Source organism: Salvelinus alpinus, chromosome 16 (assembly GCF_045679555.1).
Source record: "Salvelinus alpinus chromosome 16, SLU_Salpinus.1, whole genome shotgun sequence".
In the NCBI taxonomy this organism is placed as follows: domain Eukaryota; kingdom Metazoa; phylum Chordata; class Actinopteri; order Salmoniformes; family Salmonidae; genus Salvelinus; species Salvelinus alpinus.
The window spans coordinates 29376141-29391633 of NC_092101.1; the positions used below are offsets into that span (position 1 = coordinate 29376141).

A 15493-nucleotide genomic window follows, 5' to 3' on the forward strand; every position below is an offset into this window, starting at 1 on the left:
ACACACACACACACAGACACACAGACACACACACACACACACACAGACACACAGACACACACACACACACACACACACACAGACACACACACACACACACACACACACACACACACACACACACACACACACACACACACACACACACACACACACACACACACACACACACACACACACACACACACACACACACACACACACACACACACACACACACAAAGCAGTGAAATACTGAGCAGCAATCCAGCCACTGTGAGAATAGCATCAGAACTAATGACTCTTTTCTCATTTCACTCCTTTTGATGTCGATGTTTCTCTTCTGGCAGAGAAGACTGATATCCAACTACTGAGAAACTCATTTTCTCTCTGGCTACAGAAACATCAATACTCCCTATCCCAACACCAAACACACAGAGAGAGAAATAATCTATGGCACACACTTTACTGTCTGCAGCTATTCAGATTCAATACATGTGTACCGTGTGGGACATACAGAAACAGGACCGTAATTTGATCACTCTTTGCTGAGAATGTTCCTGCACAGCAGGAAATGCAAACTTGTAGTGTATTTGAGCTTTAAAAAGGCTTCTAAAGTTTGTAATTTCCACTTTAAAACGTCCGACATTAAAAATGTATCAACCCCTGAAGAACATTTCCATTAATTATAATCCACATAATAATCCACATTTCCCATTGCTGCAGAATCATTTTCCTGCTGTAGCAAACTGGCTTAAATTAAGATCTCTCACGGATTCCCCTTGTACTGCTCCTCATTCCGTGCACCAGTCTTGGAGGTCTACGTCACCGGCCTCTAGGCGTCACTGAACTGTCTCATTACGCACACCTGATTCCAATTCCCCTGATTAGTAGTTGTATATATGTGCCCTTTGTTCACCATTGTCTTGTCGGTTATTGTTCCCATGTCCGTTGGTCTTGTGAGTACCTGTGCTTTGTTGTTTCGGCTTTCGTGCTGCGTGTATTGTGCACTTGTTATTACGGATCTCGTCCCATGTATTGTTGTGCATTGGTTATTACGGGTCTCACCCCGCCTAGTGTATTGCGGGTCTCATCCCTTGTATTTATTAGCGGTTTTACCTCGCTCTTTTGTTTGGGTCACATCCGTGTGTTTTTGTATATGTGTTTGTTTTGGGCTTCGTCCCTGTGCCTTTTCATGGCATGTTGTATTTTTGGTGGAGTATTAAAACCCCCTATTACGTATTCCTACGCCTGTCTCCAATCATTTATACAACGTGACAAGATCCTACATCTGAAATATATACAGTTTCAAATACCTCTCAAAATACACTGTGTGTACATTTAAACAGTATGCCATGTTCATGAGAGGTAGGTTGGGACTGTAGTATCACTACGTCAACTCTGAGACAGGCGGTTTCCCCTGGCACACCATCCTGAACAGATGGCCAGAGACGACTGGCATCCAAGGACTACATCACCCTGGCAACAGCCATCTTTTTGGCACCCTTATGGCCCATTTTTCTGAAGCAACTCCTGATTGGCTATCACTTTGGCTGATGATGTTATAGATAATCCGACAGGACATTGACTGACATCAACTAACCTTATTGGGTTTCAATTCACTGAGCATCAATGTACTGTACTGTAATGGACATTGACTAATCAAGCACAAAGTATGTCATATAAGAGAGAACCTTTTCTATAGTGTGTGATGTTCTCTATAACCTATAGTACACCTCTCCATCTGTGTGTGTGGTTGGCAGTCATGTGAGAACCCAGCAGGTACTGAGACAGTTTCCATGACACGCTCCATAGCCTTCCAAAGGGGATATACCTGACTGTCACAGAGGTCATTCAGTACCTGAGCTGAAGCACATACACACATCCACACCAATGACTGTAAATGGTGCACATACTGTACACTAACAGGCATGCCCACAAACATAGACGTGCCCACACGTGCCTATACTGTACACACCCAGACATACACACTCGCACATAAACATGGACAGAGTACACATCACCTAGTTGTAAACACACACACACAGGCCTTAGCCTACATAAGAGGGAGAGTTGTGAGTTCTGACTGTTTGCTGTGTGTGTCTGGGAGGAGGACTGTGGTAATAACAGAAGCTGAACCAGACTATAACAAAGCTGGAGCTCCCGCGGTGGGCCGCTGTGAGCTCCCGGGGTGGGCCCTGCTACTCTCAGGTACCTGCTATGGAGAAGACCAGCCATGTCCTGCTCTTCTTCACTCTCCCTCTATCTGTCTCTACCTCTATCTGTCTCTACCTCTATCTGTCTCTACCTCTCTCTGTCTCTCCCTCTCTCCGTCTCTCTCTGTCTCTCCCTTTCTCTCTCGGTCTCTCCCTCTCTCCGTCTCTCTCTATCCGTCTCTCTGTCTCTCCGTATCTCTCTCTCTCTCTCTCCCTCTCTCTGTCCCTGTCTCTCCCTCTCCCTCTCTATGTCTCTCCCTCTCGCTGTCTCTGTCTCTCCCTCTTTCTGTCTTTCCCTCTTTCTGTCTTTCCCTCTCTCTGTCTATCTCTCTCGCTGTCTCTGCCTCTCTCTGTCTCTCTCTCCCTCTCTCAATCTCTCCCTCTCTCTGTCCCGGTCTCTCCCTTTCTCCGTCTCCCTCTCTCCCTCTCTCCGTCTCTCCCTGTCTCTGTCTCCATCTCTCTGTCTCTCCATCTCTCCCTGTCTCCCTGTCTCCGTCTCTCCCTGTTTCCGTCTCTCCCTGTCTCCGTCTCTTCGTCTTTCCGCCTCTCCGTCTCTCCCTATCTCCTTCTCTCCCTGTCTCCGTCTCTTCGTCTTTCCGCCTCTCCGTCTCTCTCTGTCTCCCTGTCTCCGTCTCTCCCTGTCTCCATCTCTCCGTCTCTCCCTGTCGCTGTCTCCATCTTTCTGTCTCTCTGTCTCTCCCTGTCTCCGTCTCTCCGTCTCTCCCTGTTTCAGTCTCTCCCTGTCTCCATCTCTCTGTCTCTGTCTCTCCCTGTCTCCGTCTCTTCGTCCTTCCGCCTCTCCGTCTCTCCCTGTCTCCGTCTTCTTTGTGGATCTGTGTAATCTGAGGGAAAAAAGTGCCTCTAATATGGTCATACATTTGGCAGGAGGTTAGGAAGTGCATTTTGGCCTTGATAGTTTGCTCTGTTTCGCTCTGTTTTATTTGTAAATTCTTTCCAATATGTCAAGTAATTATCTTTTTATTTTCTCATTATTTGGTTGGGTCTAATTGTGTTGTTGTCCTGGGGCTCTGTGGGGTCTGTTTGTGTTTGTGAACAGAGCCCCAGGGCCAACTTGCTTCGGGGGCTCTTCTCCAGGTTCATTTCTCTGTAGGTGATGGCTTTGTTATGGAAAGTTTGGGAATCGCTTCATTTTAGATTGTTATAGAATTTAACGGCTCTTTTCTGGATTTTGATCATTAACAGGTATCGGCCTAATTCTGTTCTGCATGCATTATTTGGTGTTTTACTTTGTGCAAAGAGGATATTTTTTGCAGAATTCTACATGCAGATTCTCAATTTGGTGTTTTTCCATTTTGTGAATTCTTGGTTGGTGAGCGGACCCCAGACCTCACAACCATGAAGGGCAATGGGTTTCCATAACTGATTCAAGTCTTTTTAGCCAGATCCTAATTGGTATGTTGAATTGTTGATGGCATAGTTCCTTTTGATGGCATAGAAGGCTCTTCTTGTCTTTCAGATTGTTCACAGCTTTGTGGAAGTTACCTGTAGCGCGGCTTTTTAGGTCATGGTATGTATCGTTTTTGTGTGCTCTAAGGCATGGGTGTCTAGATGGAATTTATATTTGTGGTCCTGGCAACTGGACATTTTTTTGCAACACCATTATTTTTGTCTTACTGAGATTTACTGTCAGGGCCCAGGTCTGACAGAATCTGTGCAGAAGATCTATGTGCTGCTGTAGGCCCTGGGGTCATAAGCACCAGATCATCAGCAAACAGTAGGCATTTGACTTCAGATTCTAGTAGGGTGAGGCTGGGTGCTGCAGACTGTTCTAGTGCGCTCGCCAATTCGATGATATATATGTTGAAGAGGGTGTGGCTTAAGCTGCATCTCTGTCTCAGACCCCGGCTCTGTGGAATGAAATGTGTGAGTTTTTTGCCAATTTTAACCGCACACTTGTTGTTTGTGTACATGGATTTTGTAATGTTGTATGTTTCCCCCCAACACCACTTTCCATCAATTTGTATAGCAGGCCCTCATGCCAAATTGAGTCGAAAGCTTTTTTGAAATCAACAATGCATGAGAAGACTTTGCCTTTGTTTTTGGTTTGTTTTTTTGTCAATTAGGGTGTGCAGGGTGAATACGTGGTCTGTCGTATGGTAATTTGGTAAATAGCCAATTTGACATTTGCTCAGTATATTGCTTTCACTGAGGAAATGTATGAGTCTGCTTTTAATGATAATGCAGAGGATTTTCCCAAGGTTGCTGTTGACGCATATCCTGCGGTAGTTATTGGTGTCAAATGTGTCTCCACTTTTGTGGATTGGGGTGATCAGTCCTTGGTTCCAAATAATGGGGAATATGCCAGAGCTGAGGGTGATGTTAAAGAGTTAAAGTATAGTCAATTGGAATTTGTGGTCTGTATAATTTATCATTTATTTAGGATACCATCAATCCCACAGGCCTTTTTGGGTTGGAGGGTTTATATTTTGTCCTGTAGTTCATTCAATGTGTTTGGAGAATCTAATGGGTTCTGGTAGTCTTTAATAGTTGATTCTAAGATTTGTATTTGATCATGTATATGTTTTTGCTGTTTGTTCCTTGTTCCTTGTTATAGAGCCAAAATGATTGGGGAAGTGATTTATCCATACATCTCCGTTTTGGATATATAACTCTTCATTTTGTTGTTTGTTTAGTGTTTTTCCAGAAGTGGTTAGAGTCTATGGATTCTTCAATTACATTGAACTTATTTCTGACTTGCTGTTCCTTCTTTTTCCGTAGTGTATTTCTGTATTGTTTTAGTGATTCACCATAGTGAAGGTGTTAGTTGGATAAGTTTCTCAATTTCCTTCTCAGGTTTTTGCATTCTTCATCAAACCAATTGTCATTGTTGTTAATTTTCTTAGGTTGTCTGCTTGACATTTTTAGATTTGATAGTGAAGCTGAAAGGTCAAATATACTCTTTAGATTTTCTACTGGCAAGTTTACACTTTCACTATTAGAGTGAAACATTTTGTCCAGGAAATTGTCTGGAAGGGATTGAATTTGTTGTTGACCAATTGTTTTTTTGGTAGATTTCCACACTACTTTCCTTCCTGCTATAGCATTTCTTAATATTGTTCAGTTCCCTTGGCTTTGATGCCTCATGATTGAGCAAAGCTCTGTTCAAGTAGAGTGTGATTTTGCTGTGGTCTGATAGGGGTGCCAATGGACTAACTGTGAACGTTGTAAGATACTCTGGGTTGAGGTCAGTGATAAAGTAGTCTACAGTACTACTGCCAAGAGATGAGCTATATGTGTACCTACCATAGGAGTCCCCTCGAAGCCTACCATTGACTATGTACATACCAAGCGTCCAGCAGAGCTGCAGGAGTTGTGACCCGTTTTTGTTAGTTATGTTGTCATGGTAGTGTCTATGGGGGCATGTGTGGGAGGGAATGCTTTCACCTCCAGGTAGGTGTTTGTCCCCCTGTGTGCTGAGGGTGTCAGGTTCTTATCCAGTTCTGGCATTTAGGTGGCCACAGACTAGTACATGTCCCTGGGCCTGGAAATTGTTGATCTCCCCCTCTAGGATGGAGAAGCTGTCATCGTTTAAGTATGGGGATATAGGTAGCACACATGAGGACATTTTTCTCTGTTGAGATTATTTCCTTATTAATTTCTAGCCAGATGTAAAATGTTCCTGTTTTGACTAATTTAATAGAGTGGGTTAGGTCTGCTCTATATCAAATTAGCATACCCCCTGAGTCTCTCCCCTGTTTCAGACCTGTTAGTTTGGTGGATGGGACTACCAGCTCTCTAACCTAGAGGGCAACCAGTGGGTCCGTCTCCTTTATTCCATGTTTCTTGTAGTATGACAATGTCTGTATTTCAAATTTATTTGATGAAGTCTGTGTTCCTGCTCTTCAGGCTAAAGGCAGATGACCTCAGACCTTGTATATTCCAGGATGAGATAGTAAAAGCTTTGTGTTCCATAGTGTCTAGTGTTGTTTTTGTGTGGTTTAGGCCTGGACCATCACAGTAGGTCTGAGCAGAGCATGTTGAGCATCTGATACATACCTCTTAGGTCGCAGGATGGGGCTTGGGTGGGTGTAATAGTGGGGGTTGGGCCTATTGCTCTGCTCACGGCCTGGCCATATGTCCTACTGTCATGTTGAGGTCCTTGCCGCAGGGGCTGGGGGCATGGGGTGGGCAGAAGGGGCATAGGTCTGATATGGGGGGCCTACAGTATATAGAGTGTGGCCAGGGTTTGCTTGGGGTTGTCTTAGCTGGTTGGGGTGTGGCTGGTGATGCTGTGGTCTGGGTGTAGGTCCTCTTGGCGTGGGTGCAGGTCCTTCAGGAGGGGTCTTGCAGGTCTGGGAGGGTGTTTCGCTGGTCTGGGCGGGGTGTTCATTGCTCTTTTGCTCCTGTGTGAGTTGCTAGGGCTATGGTTGAGGGTGACGTCCTTCAGGGTCCTTGCAAAAGTTGGGATTGCTGCCTTGTAGAGGTGGACCTGGTCATAAAGGTTGTTCAAGTCCAGGGTGGAGTGGTGTGCCAAGTAGACATTAAGTTTTGAGCCCAAATCTTGTGTAATGCTTGCATTCACACACTGTATAGTGGCAGGGTGAACGTCTTTCATGGTAGCAGTGTGGCGATAACCACTTGTGCGTTGGGGAAAGTGAGTGCTGTGGCCACCCGTTCCTGTTGGGCCCTCAGGTCATTTGTACCTTTGTGAATTATGTGGCTGGGTGACCCTAGTCTGTCCTCTGACAACAGCTCCAGGGCATGCCTAGTGTTTGGGCACCAGAGTTTAGCCACTTTGTGTTTGGGAAAAAGTTTATCCTCTTGTATGTATTTGCCATTTGAGTCAATGAGGAGCACAATCTCTGGCTTTTGTGTGTTCTCAGTGGATGTGTTGGGGTTGTCAAGAGAGCTATCAGTGGAGCTGACAGGGGGGCTGTTAGGAGGGGGTGGGGTCTGTTGGGTTGGTGGGTCCTGTGGTATCTGTCCCGTTGAGGTTGTGGTCCGGGTCTGAGGTGGGCTGTTCTGCTGGCTTCTCTGGGGGAGTGTCCTGCTCTCTGTCACACCACAGCTTAGTCACCTCCTCCTTCAGTGCCATGTGTGCCTATTTAAGTTGTCTCACCTCAGTCCGTAGAGCAGCCATCTCTCTCAGACAGCCGTCCAGCTCCACCTTCTGCCCTCCGGGTCTTGTTGGGGGGTGTTGCTGTGCTGGTCTGTTTTGTGGGTTTGTTCTGTTTGGATTGTGTGGACTAACTCTCTGAGCTCCACCATGTCTCTCTCCAGCTCTGTGAATTTATCCCCCTCAATGATGGAGGAGCAGTGCAGTTGTGGGACCTGGGTGGGTTCAGTGCTGGGGGGGTGACTATCCTCGTCTGCAGGACAGTTTGAAGAGGTGTGATCAGACTCAGGATGGTGAAGTCGTCACAGAGAGAGATCTTTTCCTGCTGTGCTCTCTCTTTGATCCTGTAAAAGTCCTGCTGGAACTGCATGAGGATGCCCTGCACCATTACTGCCTCAGAATTGTACACGTTGACAGAGGTTGTTTAAATTTCCTCAATGTCTAGTATTCTAGAGTTTCCACCCTGGGCCAATACCCTCTCTCTTGACATAGGGGTAGTGTGCTCTTATAGCACTGCGCCATGCCAGGGGATGGTCTGTGTGGGAAATGATGTTGCTTACATTCCCCTCTTTGTAGCAGTCAGCAAATAGTGTCTCTGGATTGTCCTTGAGGAGTTTGTTTGTACTTATTCCTTGCAGTGTTTCTTTAATATCCATGGGGTACTGTATTGTAATGACCTCTCCACAGGGATAAGCCATTAAAGCTGCAGCCAGGTCATTTCTGTCCTAGCAGCTTGGTAGCTCAGTAGCCTTATTTATTAAGCTTTATATAACAAAATTATGTAGAGATTATTGTCTTTTACTTTGTGGCTTCCGAAGTGGGTTTAGGCTGAACATTACTCAGTGTTGTGTTGGATGGTATTTCCAGGTTCCGCTGTGTTTCTTCTGCAGGGTTTGGTTTGTTAGACGTTTTTTCTTTATAGTCCTTGGTAGTAATAGTCCATTCAGGTAGTTTGGTCCAAAATCAAGGTTTTAGGCATGGAATTTTGATTTGGATTGAAGATGTTGAGGTTAAAAATTCAAGTTTATCTACATTAACTGACCAGGTGAATCCAGGTAAAGCTATGATCCCTTATTGATGTCACTTGTTTATCCAACTCTAATTAAAACATTTTGCAGAACTCAGAAGAACTCACTCTCTCACTCTCTCTCGCGAAGACGCAGGTTAAGAAGAAGAGTACAATATAGAGGTAATAGAATGTATACATGTTTAATATATGTGTAGTCTATACAGACAACGGCAGCAGAACAATCAGTCACAGAGTCCTCTGCAGTATCTGGAACTCATTAACCAAAGCAATGCCTTTGTGTAATAAAACAGTAAAATCTCAGAGGTTTACATTCACAAACACACACACACACACACACACACACACACACACACACACACACACACACACACACACACACACACACACACACACACACACACACACACACACACACACACACACACACACACACACACACACACACACACACACACACACACACACACACACACACACGCAACAAAGCACTCAGAGGAGACACACCCGTGCCCGGGGAACACCTCCCAGAGATCATTATCTCAGTGTTAATCCTCAGAGTGACAACATGGCGTCACAGAACCACCCCCGGGGAGCTCCAACCCACCCTGCTCTAACCTGCTCTGGAGGGAAATAGAGAGTGACACACAGCTGATGGCCATGACAGGCTGAAACGTGACCAGGCTAAAGCCCACCTCACCAGCCATCCAATAACCAGGCCTACATGATTAATAAGAAAGAGAAATTAAGCCTCAGCCTTTCTAAAGTATCAGTTTGATTGGACTTTCTTCATTGGCTTTTGTTCACACCACGTTTAATTAAATCATCCATTTTCTAGAGACAGTCCTTTGTGTAACCAGGGTAACCTTTGCCCAACATTCAGGGAGGAAAGACGATGAACGATGGCATAAGGAAACCATTAAATGTAGACAGAGGCCAGAACCACTCACACGAGACTTAATCCAATGACTCATGAATACAAACGGCTCACATACCGTACACATTACACAGACAATCATACAATGCACAAACAGTCTCACACACATTGGTCAGTGTGTATCTCCAATGACCGTGTGATACAGTGTGAGTTGATGAGTTAGTAATGATACAACCCAGTGCTTACTCAGCTCTTTTCCTTATGGCTCTGGTTGAAAAACAACCTTTTGACAAGTTAAGTGTGTTACTGTCAGCATTTAAATGTCTGCAGTATATCAGTGTGTAGCTCTGTAAATTTGTCCCATACTCCTATGATAATGTAAACTAATGCAGCTAATGCACATCCTGCTAGCACAACAAAAGGCAGTGACACTAATCCACAAAAACCTGCGTTGACCTGACAAATCTAAACCTTTCAAAAGCACACCAATTACAGTTCCATAAAAAACACATCCTGTCCCTCACCCACGCAGAAACAAACTGTAGGCATATACAGCACATGGGGATCAGAGTATACTTTGACATGTAACTATGTGTATGTCATGTGGAATGGAACAGCATGAGTGCAATGTGCATGCTACAGTGGACATAATGAATGTCCCATTTACTGTACTGCTTCTCTACTAACCTATGCCTGGTTCTTCAAGGAGTTAACAGCTCACATAGCCAGAGTATGGTATGTTATGCCTGGTTCTTCAAGGAGTTAACAGCTCACATAGCCAGAGTATGGTATGTTATGCCTGGTTCTTCAAGAAGTTAACAGCTCACATAGCCAGAGTATGGTATGTTATGCCTGGTTCTTCAAGGAGTTAACAGCTCACATAGCCAGAGTATGGTATGTTATGCTTGGTTCTTCAAGGAGTTAACAGCTCACATAGCCAGAGTATGGTATGTTATGCCTGGTTCTTCAAGGAGTTAACAGCTCACATAGCCAGAGTATGGTATGTTATGCTTGGTTCTTCAAGGAGTTAACAGCTCACATAGCCAGAGTATGGTATGTTATGCCTGGTTCTTCAAGGAGTTAACAGCTCACATAGCCAGAGTATGGTATGTTATGCCTGGCCCTGCAGGTTCCCAGGCCGGTAGGTTCAGTGTGTTGTCTGAGCCAGGCAGGCAGGGCTGTTCCGACATGTTCGTCACAGGCAGAGCATTCCACAGCCCCGTGTTCCTCCTCCAAACACACATGCTCAGAGCAGCAATAACAGAGAGGGGCACCGTGGGTAATAACATAGAAACCCACTTGTGCCCCATGATGAAATCAGGTGATCATAAAGCAGATTTTTTATAAACTGTCACGTTCCTGACCTGTTTTCTCTTATTTTTGTATGTGTTTAGTTGGTCAGGGCGTGAGTTGGGGTGGTCATTCTATGTTATGTGTTTCTATGTTTGTTTAAATGGGTTGCCTGATATGGTTCTCAATTAGAGGCAGGTGTTTGACATTTCCTCTGATTGAGAACCATATTAAGGAAGGATGTTCTCACTGTTTGTTTGTGGGTGATTGTATCTCGTGTCTGTATGTGTTACCACACGGGACTGTTTCGTTTGTGTAGTCTGTTCTTGTTCGTGCGTTCTTTGTGTTTATGTAAGTGCTCAAGTTCAGGTCTGTCTACGTCGTTTATTTGTTTTGTAGTTTGTTAAAGTGTTTTCGTGTTACGTCTTTACTTTAATAAATATCGTTATGTCAACATTTCACGCTGCGCTTTGGTCCAATCCCTACTCCTCCTCTTCAGACGAAGAGGAGGAGAACGTCCGTTACATAAACAGCCAAATTAATAATGAATGTGTCACACTGCAGATAATCATGACATGTTGAGGTTAAGGGACACACAAGGAGACTGTAGGTCAAACATAGCAATTGAGAGAGAAAATGGGAATAAGATAATATACAAGGACAATATCAAATATATTCACACTGAGAACAAGACACCATGAACACATGAACACACGCCCTGTCAACACACCCTGTCAACATACTCAAGGGGTTCCCAAACTTTTTTAGTACAGGACACCATTTTGATATCAGAAGATTCTCGCAAACCCAAACATATAACAAAAAATGTAATTAACAGCTAATGTTGACTTTTTTATTTGGGGCTATGGCATTCACAATTGAAAACATTCTAACAGTATTTCTGATTGTCTGTTAGAAACATGCACAGCTATGGGGGTATAAAAATTATTTCCTCTGAATCCACTGATTCGGTCACTCATCTGTAGAATGTTTTTGTATTTCCCTTGTATGCTTGCATTCAGTCCGTTCACTTTCCCAAATATATCTATGACATAAGCACGGAAACACATTTTCTTTTCATTACACAGAAAGTCAACCAAGTCAGGTGTTATACATCCATTGTGAATGACAACAGCTCCTCTCTCAGTGCGAAACATCTTTCCAACTCTCCCCCTCGATAACCACCAAGCCTTGGTGTGAAATAGAACATTGTCATGTTCTGATCACCTATCTCCACATAATTTAGCAACCAGGCACGTGTGCAGTGGATGTGGTTTGATGTAGTTTACAATGGAAGTTAACTGCTGCAGTACATCTCAGAGTTCTGTGCTCAGCTCTTTTGCCTCCAGTTGTTCTCGGTGTATCATACAATGCGTCCATATGGCAGAGGGAGACACATTCATAACTAGAGTACAGAGTGCTGCCCGCCGTACTGCCATAGATGGAGCCTTATCTGTGCAAAAGCCCACCATTCAATCCCATGGAATCTGTTTTTTGTAAATATAGCCACGCAGCACACTGAACATCCCCTGTGCTGTTTCAAGCTCAGGAATCGAGAAACAGAACAATATGTCCTCCTGAATAGCATCTCCGACATCTATAGCGAACAAAAGTCAATGCATGGGCATCTCGGCCCTCACAGCTATCGTCCATTGGAGATCATAAGCTAGGGAGTTTGAGTTGTTCAGTCAGTTTCCTCTTGATTGCTAGCTATAGCATGAATATCTGACAAAAGTATTGATGTGGGTTTCTGTGCCTCTGCCATTGTTTTTACTATATCAATTGCGTCCGGTAATATTAAAGTCTCTGCAATAGTGTTTGGTTTCATAGCGTAGCAGGCCTAGCCATTCACTGTGGGAATGATTCAAGTGCAACAATAAAGTTTCCCATGATCTAAGGGGGCTCTCCGGTTGAATTTGATATTTTAGATTTCAAAACATTTCATTTAGATTTTTAAGGTTAGCCACATTACAATGATTTTGAGATACAAAGACGATATTATAAAATATACTTTCTTTTGTATATATTTAGTTTTTTCAGGATTTTGGAAATTCTCCCTCAATTTTCATATCAGGCGACCCAATGTGGGGTTGCGACCGCTAGTTTGGGAACCACTGACAAATCCTATCTACACAACCTGTCAACACTACCTGTCAACACTTTCTGTCACAAACCTGTCAACACCCTCTGTCAACACACTCTTTCAACATACTCTGTCAACAGCCTGTCAACATACCAAGTCAATACATTGTGAACACATCCTGTCAACACATTCTGTCAACAACCTGTCAACACCCTCTGTCAACACAACCACATACTTCACTAGGGTTGCATAATTCCTGGAACTTTCAATAAATTCCCTGTTTTTCCAGAAATCCTGGTTGGAAGATTCCGGATTTCCTGCTTATTCCCTCCTGATTCCGGGAATTCTTTTGGAAAAACAGGGAATTTATTCAAAGGTTTTTTTGCAACCCTATACTTCACACATGGTTTGGTTTGATGTGTGTACCCATATCAAGTGTATCAACCTGGACTAAGGGGTAGACATAACATAGTAAACATACCATTTGTCTCTCTCCATTCGTATGATATGTTACGTATGTATTAATTTGTGGATGTCCATCATCCATTTTATGATATTTTGTTTTGCAAATTGCAATTTGTACAATATGTTATGAATTTGCAATACGTTGTGGCTAACATTAGCAAGGTGGCTAGGTAGCTAATGCTAGCATTAGCTAGGCAGCTAGCGTAGGCTAGGCTAGGCTAGGGGTTAGGGTTCGGGGTTAAGGTTAGGGTTAAGGTAAGGGTTAAGGTTAGGAGTTAGGTTACATGTTTAGGGTTAGGGGAAGGGTTAGCTAACATGCTAAGTAGCTGCAAATTAGTAAGTAGTTGCAAAGTTTCTAAGTAGCTAAAATGCTAAAGTTGTCCTTGATGAGATTCGAACATGCAACCTTTGTGTTACCCCACCCCACCAAACCAACCAAGCAACCAATCAATCATGTAATCTTAATTTTTGCCTTAAGTAACCTTTTGTCTTATGTAACCATACCAAACATAACATATCATGCTAATTTGAATGTCCAGGGTTTACGTTTACAATGTCTAGTCTATGAGACCAGGCTGAAGTGTAAGCACACAAATATCAAGTGCATGTACACAACGCATGCAAATTACATGACATAACTTAAACATTCATCCCTGTAGAAGTATGTCATTGATATTTGACACTTGTGATATGAGACCTAAAGTTCATGAAGGTTAGACTATTTAACATAATGTGTGTTAGTTATGTAATATGCGTACTGTAGGAAAGTAATTGGTTCATCATTATCCAGCCAGGTGGTTGAGATCTAAGGAGCTCCAGCCTAGAGGGTACTGTGTGTACCGTGACTTCTAATACCACACTTAAACAAACAATTAGATATTAGCAAATAAGCTTCCCAGATCCAGAAATCTGTCAAACATTATTTAAGATTAAAACACAGACTATGGTAATCAATGCCCTCTCTACACCCTGTCCATCAAGTCTACTGTCTGGAACAGCAGAGCTCAGAGGACAGGAGAGAAGCAGGCAGCCAATGAGCTCAATGGAGCGGCTCTAATGGCTCAGTCTGTCTGGATCAACACAGAGTTACACTCAGAGGCTCAAAACAGATAATATGGATAAGTTACTGTACAGACACTTAACAGAGACAGGACAAATATAGGGAAGAGAACACGTCTGACACACACACACACACACACACACACACACACACACACACACACACACACACACACACACACACACACACACACACACACACACACACACACACACACACACAATGCAAACAACATTCAAACGACTTTCATAGATGCAAATACACAAACAGAAGTATGAGACAATAGACAAACTGTCAAGTAGACTTCTCCTACTTACTGTTAACCTTCAGAGCTGTGTAGATAGGTAGCAGTCATACATTCTGACCACAGAGTTTGTTGAAGTACAGAGCAACGTTCACTTCAGGCAAAGCGGCTTCACCTGGTCAGGTAATACTTAGGAAAGGGTGAAACTCTAGATCTGTCAAAGAGCCAGAGAGGGAGAGGGGGAATGGAGGGAGGGAGAGAGTATGAACTGCAGGTGAACACAATACCTGTTGATTGGCTGGTGGAGTTCAGTAAGGAAATGTCCCGGTCACAGAACCTGTTGATTGGCTGGTGGAGTTCAGTAAGGAAATGTTAGAATTCCTGGGGGAATTCTGGGATAGAGAACAGGACAGAACAGAGTCAGAGAGTTGTGGATGTGCTGTGATGACCCAGAGCCGGCTGCTAACATCTGGAAGCTGGTCCATGTGACCAGGAAGTGGCAGAGAAGGGCGGGGCCAGAGCAAAGGTAGACAGAAAAGTGGCTTAACCTGCTCTGGGAGGGAGGGAGACTGGGAGAGGCTTGGACTGTTTCCCATACAGGGATAGACAAATAGCACTGGAGGGAGAGGGCAAGAGAGGGGGAGGGAGAGCAAGGAGGAAACAAAACTAAACAACTCACAACAAACCAGACATATTTTGTTAATAGTCAGATAATGAGGGATATTCCAGATTGAATATTGTATGTGTATGTATATTACTGTAAATATTGAACACGTTCCCTGTGTATAACCATATATTTTGATACATTGAATGTTAATATTGTGAAACTATGTTATACATGTTTTACCCCTGTTTCAGGAAGTGATGTCACTGAGTACTGCCCCTACCCCCCCCCCCCCCCCCCCCCACACCTGGGATATGGATGCCTGATGAAGACCTAAGGGTCGAAACTTTGTTGTAAATAAATATCACCTGGGACATGAGCAGCAGTGTGCGGCGTTTTAATTTCTCTTTCCCGTATTACAGATTAATACCAGCTGTAGACTCAGCAGGACTGTGTACCACCTACACACAACACTAAAATACACAGGCACACTAGGGGCAACTATGATGGGGGTGGGGCCCACCAAAAAATCCAAACTCATCATGAAGGGCCGCAGTGGCTGACGGGTCTG

At 43.9% G+C, this 15493-nt stretch overlaps 1 protein-coding gene across 3 annotated transcripts in view; it reads right to left on the reverse strand.

The window, feature by feature from the left end:
* LOC139541310 (E3 ubiquitin-protein ligase LNX-like) overlaps positions 1–14769 on the reverse strand; it is a 112947-nt gene extending 98178 nt beyond the window's left edge. For 2 of the 3 annotated variants that reach the window (XM_071345820.1, XM_071345818.1), the window contains exon 1: positions 14392–14529. The gene's annotated coding sequence lies outside the window, so the exon portion shown is untranslated. Of the gene's footprint in view, positions 1–14391; positions 14530–14605 lie in introns of those variants that run through there. The other variant, XM_071345819.1, reaches the window with a different exon arrangement.
* Between the last annotated feature and the right edge of the window lie 724 nt (positions 14770–15493).